This window comes from Caretta caretta, chromosome 8 (assembly GCF_965140235.1).
Source record: "Caretta caretta isolate rCarCar2 chromosome 8, rCarCar1.hap1, whole genome shotgun sequence".
In the NCBI taxonomy this organism is placed as follows: Eukaryota; Metazoa; Chordata; order Testudines; family Cheloniidae; genus Caretta; species Caretta caretta.
This window is the reverse complement of record NC_134213.1, coordinates 36,996,019-37,003,748: the sequence shown is the minus strand read 5'-3', so window position 1 is coordinate 37,003,748 and position 7,730 is coordinate 36,996,019. Positions and strand designations below refer to the sequence as shown.

The 7,730-nt window shown below is 52.2% G+C and overlaps 1 long non-coding RNA gene across 1 annotated transcript; it reads right to left on the bottom strand.

The window, feature by feature from the left end:
• Positions 1-5,651: 5,651 nt before the first annotated feature.
• On the bottom strand, positions 5,652-7,529 carry LOC125641665 (uncharacterized). Its single transcript, XR_012669775.1, has 2 exons — positions 6,772-7,529; positions 5,652-6,189 (listed from the first exon to the last, which is right to left on the bottom strand). It is a non-coding gene; the product is annotated as an uncharacterized LOC125641665 (long non-coding RNA).
• Positions 7,530-7,730: the final 201 nt, after the last annotated feature.

Below are 7,730 nucleotides of genomic sequence, written 5' to 3'. Positions count from 1 at the left end.
ATCAAAATAAGGAGGCCAGCTTTGCAAGCACCAGCCCCAGCTTGCTCCTGCCGCCCCATGCTGCCTGCCCCATCACAGGGGCGGCCTGGCAGCTTTCAGGGCTGAGCCTGCAAAACGCTTGTTTACCATCGTACCGTACTGGAAACCTCAGCCTGCTCCGGATGTGCTGCAGCCTGAGCCTTGGGGTCACGGCGTTGACAGCCTGACAGGGGGGAGCCTTTCCCATCGGGGGAGAGGTTAGGAACCTGAAGGAGTCAGGCTCAGCAGATGTCTCCAATTACCCAGAACCCCCTGAACCGAACCCTGTTGGGAACGAAACTCCTAATATAGACCCCCAACTTCTTTTGTCTCCCTTTTCTTACCTCTTCGCCTTCCTTCCAGTCCCTTTGCCAGTCCTCATCACCCACCGGGTGGAGGGCTGGCACTCTCCTCAGGGCAGGGCTGGCACTCTCTGAGCGGCTAGCCCCCAGCTGGAGGAAAGGTCACAGCAGAGGACAGGCAGCCTGCCACAGCCCCAGTATCAGGGACCTGTTTGAAATCCATTTCCTGCCACCCTGTGGAGCCAAAACTATGACCTTTGGGCAGCAATGCCACTGGCCGGTGCCTGGCTGTCTACTGGCATTGCTGTTCCTCTGTCTATTGTACTCCTCTAATGTTCGGTGCCCGTGGCAGGGAGTTCACCATCCAAAACCTATTGCCGGCATCACACGCTGGAGACACAGGCACTAAGCGGCAGCTTTACTGTCTCCTCCCTCTTCCTATGCTCCCCAGTCAACACACACAGACCCTGCCTTTGTGACCCCACAGCTGGCTTTTTAACCCCCCCAGGAGAGGCCAAAGTGCAGCTCCCCACAGAGGCCACCCTGCTCCACCCCCTATCTTCAGACTCCAGCCAGAGGCCACAGAGCAGCCAGGGCGATTCACTTCTCAGACAGAGGGAATCCGGGCCAGTGGACCATATGGTGTGTGTGAGGGGGATGATCGGGACCTCCCATGGGGTACTGGAATTCCCTGCAGTGCTTCGGTTTCCCCCTCCCCCTTTTTATCTGGCGTAGCTGTAAACCACACCTAGAGACCCCCCCAAATACATGCTACATGTGTGCGAACTCTTGACATTTAAAGGTACAATGCAGAGAAAACAAAATGACAACAGTTCCAAAGCTACCTGCGTTGCACAGACTTTAATCCTAGTCCATCAAGGATTTACTGCTGATTGGTGCTTAATTTGTAATGAAACAGTGGCCGGGGCTCAAGCAATTTTTTTATTTTCATAACTGACCTGACAAGCCCAGAGGTGCCGGGGCTCAGCCTTGGCAAGCCCTGGCACAAATTAAGCACTGCTTACAATGTCAACGTGGCCATTCCAGGATCACATTTCACACTGATTAAGCCCAGCAGCTTCCCAGAAGCACCCAGAGAAGATGCCTGATTTCCAGGGACTGCTCAGGGCAGAAGCACTAACTGGAGCAAAAGAAAACGAAACCATGGAGGAAGCCAGAGACTTGCCAGGATGGAGAGCTGTCAGCATGGCTGAACCCCTCCTTGCTGTTTGCTAGTGAATGCTGATGCAAACCCCTGAGCAGCATTACAACATGCTACAGCAGTTACCAAAGCTCAGGTGGCGATGCCAAGCACGTGAGCAGGGCTGCACACAGTAAACACCAGGAGGCAGGCATGCACTAGATCCTGCCGGTGCAACTTGGGGCATGTTGGCCTCTGCTATTGTGACAAAGCAGGAGAATGGCTTTCAGGGCATTGTGAAATAGCGATGGGTCCCTACACCTGGCATGCACATCGGTGCTGATACTCCATAGATCTGTGCCTAGCGTGAACTCCTGCCTGGAAGACTGCTCCTACCCAACTGCCATTCTGCCAAGTCCTGGCACAAATTAAGCACTGTCCACATTCCATGGTGGGTTAGAGGCACAATTGAATGGGAGGCTGGTACAAGCCAGGACTCAGTCTGGGCATCTGGCCCAGTTACCCAAAGAGCTCAGGAATCTGTGATCTAGCAGCCTTGTCCGTCTCGGAGAGAGGGACCCCAAGGCTGAGATCAGAAACAGGCTTCTCCATGCTCACATCTAATTTAATCTTCAAAACACTTGTGAAACTAATGAGCTGAGTTCCTACCTCCACCCTGATCCCTTTGCCTGTCTGCTGCAGCGCTTTCCACCCCACCGCCCTTCAGCTGGGTTGGGGGGTCAGATTGTAAACTCGTCAGGGCAAGGACTGTTCTGACTGCTGTGTTTGCAAGGTGCCTAGATCTGGGAGTTGCTACAGTGAAGCTAATAATAGTGATACTTAGAGTTCAGGTGAACTGGAGAACAGTGAACAGCTGACAGAGACAGATCCTGGCCCCTGGGCTGGCTGCTTGGTGCCACTCTGGAGACAGCTGTAAGGGTTCCTCTGGTCTGGGAAGCTCCGTGGGTGGCACAGGGCTGCTGTACTGGATCCTGTACTACGTCCCTCATGGATCACAGCATGTCTGAGGGGCATGTCTACGGGGAAGAAGTCAGGGCCCAGTGCTCTAGCAATTCCTGGCTGCTGGAATGGCCCTTAGCAGCCCTGAGCACTTGGTGCAAAGTTGAACAACCCCGAGGCTGCTCTGTGTTTATGCCTGGAGCTGGGCAGAGAGCCCCAGCCTTGTAAAACAGCACCAAGTGCTGCTCGGGCCCACCCCAGGAGCTGGGCTATCAGATGGGATGTGCAGAGCTTACTCAGAGTGGCTTTCAGAGGGGACGGGGTGCTGGGAGAATTTCGCAATAGAAACAATGACAGCTTTGGGCAGCAACATGCCAGGGGCCAGTGCAACCTCTGTATTAATGTTACACCACAGGGCTAAGCTTCTGGGTATGTCTACACTACGGAATAAGGTCAAATTTATAGAAGTCGGTTTTTTAGAAATCGGTTTTATATATTCGAGTGTGTGTGTCCCCACAGAAAATGCTCTAAGTGCATTAAGTGCATTAACTCGGCGGAGTGCTTCCACAGTACCGAGGCTAGAGTCGACTTCCGGAGCATTGCACTGTGGATAGCTGTCCCACAGTTCCCGCAGTCTCCGCTGCCCATTGGAATTCTGGGTTGAGATCCTAATGCCTGATGGGGCTAAAACATTGTCGCGGGTGGTTCTGGGTACATATCGTCAGGCCCCCGTTCCTTCCCTCCCTCCGTGAAAGCAAGGGCAGACAATCGATTCGCGCCTTTTTTCCTGAGTTACCTGTGCAGACGCCATACCACGGCAAGCATGGAGCCCGCTAAGGTAACCGTCACCGTATGTCTCCTGGGTGCTGGCAGACGCGGTACGGCATTGCTACACAGTAGCAGCAACCCATTGCCTTCTGGCAGCAGACGGTGCAATATGACTGGTAGCCGTCATCGTCATGTCCGAGGTGCTCCTGGCCACGTCGGCTGGGAGCGCCTGGGCAGACATGGGCGCAGGGACTAAATTTGGAGTGACTTGACCAGGTCATTCTCTTTAGTCCTGCAGTCAGTCCTATTGAACCGTTTTATGGTGAGCAGGCAGGCGATACGGATTGCTAGCAGTCGTACTGTACCATCTTCTGCCGGGCAGGCAAGAGATGAGGATGGCTAGCAGTCGTATTGTACCATCTTCTGCCGGGCAGGCAAGAGATGAGGATGGCTAGCAGTTGTACTGTACCATCTTCTGCCGAGCAGCCATGAGATGTGGATGGCATGCAGTCCTTCTGCACCGTCTGCTGCCAGCCAAAGATGTAAAAGATAGATGGAGTGGATCAAAACAAGAAATAGACCAGTTTTGTTTTGTACTCATTTGCCTCCTCCCCCGTCTAGGGGACTCATTCCTCTAGGTCACACTGCAGTCACTCACAGGGAAGGTGCAGCGAGGTAAATCTAGCCATATATCAATCAGAGGCCAGACTAACCTCCTTGTTCCAATAAGAACAATAACTTAGGTGCACCATTTCTTATTGGAACCCTCCGTGAAGTCCTGCCTGAAATACTCCTTGATGTAAAGCCACCCCCTTTGTTGATTTTAGCTCCCTGAAGCCAACCCTGTAAGCCATGTCGTCAGTCGCCCCTCCCTCCGTCAGAGCAACGGCAGACAATCGTTCTGTGCCTTTTTTCTGTGCGGACGCCATACCAAGGCAAGCATGGAGGCTGCTCAGCTCACTTTGGCAATTAGGAGCACATTCAACACCACACGCATTATCCAGCAGTATGCGCAGCACCAGAACCTGGCAAAGCGATACCGGGCGAGGAGGCGACGTCAGCATGGTCACGTGAGTGATCAGGACATGGACACAGATTTTTCTGAAAGCATGGGCCCTGCCAATGCATGCATCATGGTGCTAATGGGGCAGGTTCATGCTGTGGAACGCCGATTCTGGGCTCGGGAAACAAGCACAGACTGGTGGGACCGCATAGTGTTGCAGGTCTGGGACGATTCCCAGTGGCTGCGAAACTTTCGCATGCGTAAGGGCACTTTCATGGAACTTTGTGACTTGCTTTCCCCTGCCCTGAAGCGCATGAATACCAAGACAAGAGCAGCCCTCACAGTTGAGAAGCGAGTGGCGATAGCCCTGTGGAAGCTTGCAACGCCAGACAGCTACCGGTCAGTTGGGAATCAATTTGGAGTGGGCAAATCTACTGTTGGGGCTGCTGTGATGCAAGTAGCCCAAGCAATCAAAGATCTGCTGATATCAAGGGTAGTGACCCTGGGAAATGTGCAGGTCATAGTGGATGGCTTTGCTGCAATGGGATTCCCTAACTGTGGTAGGGCCATAGACGGAACCCATATCCCTATCTTGGCACCGGAGCACCAAGCCACCGAGTACATAAACTGCAAGGGGTACTTTTCAATAGTGCTGCAAGCTCTGGTGGATCACAAGGGACGTTTCACCAACATCAACGTGGGATGGCCGGGAAAGGTACATGACGCTCGCATCTTCAGGAACTCTGGTCTGTTTCAAAAGCTGCAGGAAGGGACTTTATTCCCAGACCAGAAAATAACTGTTGGGGATGTTGAAATGCCTATATGTATCCTTGGGGACCCAGCCTACCCCTTAATGCCATGGCTCATGAAGCCGTACACAGGCAGCCTGGACAGTAGTCAGGAGCTGTTCAACTACAGGCTGAGCAAGTGCAGAATGGTGGTAAAATGTGCATTTGGACATTTAAAGGTGCGCTGGCGCAGTTTACTGACTCGCTTAGACCTCAGCGAAACCAATATTCCCACTGTTATTACTGCTTGCTGTGTGCTCCACAATATCTGTGAGAGTAAGGGGGAGACGTTTATGGTGGGGTGGGAGGTTGAGGCAAATCTCCTGGCTGCTGGTTACACACAGCCAGACACCAGGGCGGTTAGAAGAGCACAGGAGGGCGCGGTACGCATCAGAGACGCTTTGAAAACCAGTTTCATGACTGGCCAGGCTACGGTGTGAAAGTTCTGTTTGTTTCTCCTTGATGAAACCCCCCGCCCCTTGGTTCACTCTACTTCCCTGTAAGCTAACCACTCTCCCCTCCTCCCTTCGATCACCGCTTGCAGAGGCAATAAAGTCATTGTTGCTTCACATTCATGCATTCTTTATTCATTCATCACACAAATAGGGGGATGACTACCAAGGTAGCCCAGGAGGGGTGGTGGAGGAGGGAAGGAAAATGCCACACAGCACTTTAAAAGTTTACAACTTTAAAATTTATTGAATGCCAGCCTTCTTTTTTTTGGGCAATCCTCTGTGGCGGAGTGGCTGGTTGGCCAGTGGCCCCCGCAGCGCGTTCTTGGGCGTCTGGGTGTGGAGGCTATGGAACTTGGGGAGGAGGGCGGTTGGTTACACAGGGACTGTAGTGACAGTCTGTGCTCCAGCTGCCTTTGCTGCAGCTCAACCATACACTGGAGCATACTGGTTTGGTCCTCCAGCAGCCTCAGCATTGAATCCTGCCTCCTCTCATCACGCTGCCGCCACATTTGAGCTTTAGCCCTGTCTTCAGCCCGCCACTTACTCTCTTCAGCCCGCCACCTCTCCTCCCTGTCATTTTGTGCTTTCCTGCACTCTGACATTATTTGCCTCCATGCATTCGTCTGTGCTCTGTCAGTGCGGGAGGACAGCATGAGCTCGGAGAACATTTAATCTCGAGTGCGTTTTTTTTTCTTTCTAATCTTCACTAGCCTCTGGGAAGGAGAAGATCCTGTGATCATTGAAACACATGCAGCTGGTGTAGAAAAAAAAAGGAACAGCAGTATTTAAAAAGACACATTTTATAAAACAGTGGCTACACTCTTTCAGGGTAAACCTTGCTGTTAACATTACATACATAGCACATGTGCTTTCGTTACAAGGTCGCATTTTGCCTCCCCCCACCGCGTGGCTACCCCCTCAACCTTCCCTCCTCCCCGTGGCTAACAGCGGGGAACATTTCTGTTTAGCCACAGGCAAACAGCCCAGCAGGCTCCTCTGAGTGTCCCCTGAAGAAAAGCACTCTATTTCAACCAGGTGACCATGAATTATATCTCACTCTCCTGAGGATAACACAGAGAGATAAAGAACGGATGTTGTTTGAACGCCAGCAAACATACACTGCAATGCTTTGTTGTACAATGATTCCCGAGTACGTGTTACTGGCCTGGAGTGGTAAAGTGTCCTACCATGAAGGACGCAATAAGGCTGCCCTCCCCAGAAACCTTTTGCAAAGGCTTTGGGAGTACATCCAGGAGAGCCGCGAATGCCAGGGCAAAGTAATCCTTTCACATGCTTGCTTTTAAACCATGTATAGTATTTTAAAAGGTACACTCACCAGAGGTCCCTTCTCCACCTGCCGGGTCCAGGAAGCAGCCTTGGGTGGGTTCAGGGGGTACTGGCTCCAGGTCCAGAGTGAGAAACAGTTCCTGGCTGTCGGGAAAACCGGTTTCTCTGCTTGCTTGCTGTGAGCTATCTACAACCTCCTCATCATCATCATCTTCTTCGTCCCCAAAACCTGCTTCCGTGTTGCCTCCATCTCCATTGAAGGAGTCAAATAACACGGCTGGGGTAGTGGTGGCTGAACCCCCTAAAATGGCATGCAGCTCATCATAGAAGCGGCATGTTTGGGGCTCTGACCCGGAGCAGCCGTTCGCCTCTCTGGTTTTCTGGTAGGCTTGCCTCAGCTCCTTAAGTTTCACGTGGCACTGCTTCAGGTTCCTGTTATGGCCTCTGTCCTTCATGCCCTGGGAGATTTTGACAAAGGTTTTGGCATTTCAAAAACTGGAACGGAGTTCTGATAGCACGGATTCCTCTCCCCAAACAGCGATCAGATCCCGTACCTCCCGTTCGTCCATGCTGGAGCTCTTTTGCGATTCTGGGACTCCATCATGGTCACCTCTGCTGATGAGCTCTGCATGGTCACCTGCAGCTTGCCATGCTAGCCAAACAGGAAATGAGATTCAAAAGTTCGCGGTTCTTTTCCTGTCTACCTGGCCAGTGCATCTGAGTTGAGAGTGCTGTCCAGAGCGGTCACAATGGAGCACTCTGGGATAGCTCCCGGAGGCCAATACCATCAAATTGTGTCCACAGTACCCCAAATTCAAGCCGGCAAGGCCGATTTAAGCGCTAATCCACTTGTCAGGGGTGGAGTAAGGAAATCGATTTTAAAAGCCCTTTAAGTCGAAAAAAAGGGCTTCATCGTGTGGACGGGTGCAGGTTTACATCGATTTAACGCTGCTAAATTCGACCTCAAGTCCTAGTGTAGACCTTAGACATGTAGCATGCCACATAAGC